The sequence below is a fragment of the Trachymyrmex cornetzi genome, unplaced genomic scaffold, assembly GCF_001594075.2.
Source record: "Trachymyrmex cornetzi isolate Tcor2-1 unplaced genomic scaffold, Tcor1.1 scaffold1077, whole genome shotgun sequence".
NCBI classification, from domain to species: Eukaryota; Metazoa; Arthropoda; class Insecta; order Hymenoptera; family Formicidae; genus Trachymyrmex; species Trachymyrmex cornetzi.
Genome location: NW_017295628.1, coordinates 21,922 through 23,232, shown reverse-complemented (window position 1 = coordinate 23,232; position 1,311 = coordinate 21,922). Strand labels below are relative to the sequence as shown.

The 1,311-nt window shown below is 43.9% G+C and overlaps 1 protein-coding gene across 3 annotated transcripts in view; it reads right to left on the bottom strand.

Annotated features, from left to right (window-relative positions):
- Positions 1–1,311, bottom strand: part of Gclc (glutamate--cysteine ligase) — a 14,322-nt gene that overhangs the window by 1,940 nt on the left and 11,071 nt on the right. The gene's annotated exons all lie outside the window — the stretch shown is intronic.

Genomic DNA, 1,311 nt, shown 5'->3' with positions numbered 1-1,311 from the left:
CGAAGGAATAGACTTCATAATAATAATGATCCTAGATTGCTCGCAGTTTTGGCTATGGTTCATCAAAATCCCCATATTAGTACCCGTCAAGTAGAACGAGAACTGGGAATCCCTCAAACTACGGTACACAGATTGTTACGATCAGTCAATTACCATCCGTATCATATTACTCTGATACAGGAATTAAGTGAGACCGACTACGTACTCAGAGTACAATTTTGTAGATGGGCTCTTGAGATGTTAGATCAGAATCCAGATTTTTCAGTAATGTTTGTTTCAGTGATAAAGCAACATTCGTCAGCAATGGTAGTCTCAATAGGCATAATTGCCACTATTGGTCACCAGAAAATCCACATTGGTATCGTGAGGCGCTTAATCAACATCGTTGGAGTTTACACGTATGGGTAGGCATTTGCAATGGCGAAGTCATTGGACCTCATTTTTTTGAACGTACAATTAATAGTCCAATGTATTTGGAATTCCTCGAAAATGATTTGTCAGCATACCTAAAGAATGTTCCCCTTGCAGTTAGACTAAATTTATGGTATCAAAAAGATGGTGCTCCTGCTCATTATGCTCGTATTATACGGATGTTTTTGAATCAAAGATTCCCAAATGGGTGGATAGGGCGGGGTGGACCAGTTCTGTGGCCTCCGAGATCACCGGATTTGAACTCCCTTGATTTCTTTTTATGGGGATACGTTAAAGATGCAGTGTATAGTGAAGCTCCAACGACAAGATTGAATATGATGGAAAGAATAAGAAGAGCTTGTGAAGCGATAACTCCTTTAATGCTTGGAAATGTACAACGTAACTTTCGCCGTCGATTACTATTATGCTTAGAAAATAATGGTGCACACTTTGAGCATCTCCTCCATGCGGAGAGAGCTGATAACAATGCAATCTTGCCTTAACTGGTTGGGTCACCACTCGACCTTGCCTTCACTGGCTGAGTCACCACTCGACCTTGCCTTTACTGGCTGGGTCACCACTCGACCTTGCCTTCACTGGCTGTGTCACCACTCAACATTGCCTTCACTGGCTGGGTCACCACACGACCTTGCCTTCACTGGCTGGGTCACATACCTTCCCTAGTGGCTGTAGGACCTTGTAGATGGGGGGAAGGCTTAAGCGCTGAACCAAGGTAGCTGTGGGGCAGGGTTTTGCACTATGTGACTGGTAGGTCATCTCTTCACCGAGGTAAGTAGCCAGTTCTGTATTAGGCCCCTTGGTTGTCTAGGTAAGTGCGAACCAACAAACAGCCCAACTCACGCTAGGTCGATTTAGAGGAAATTACTTTTATCCCCAGCA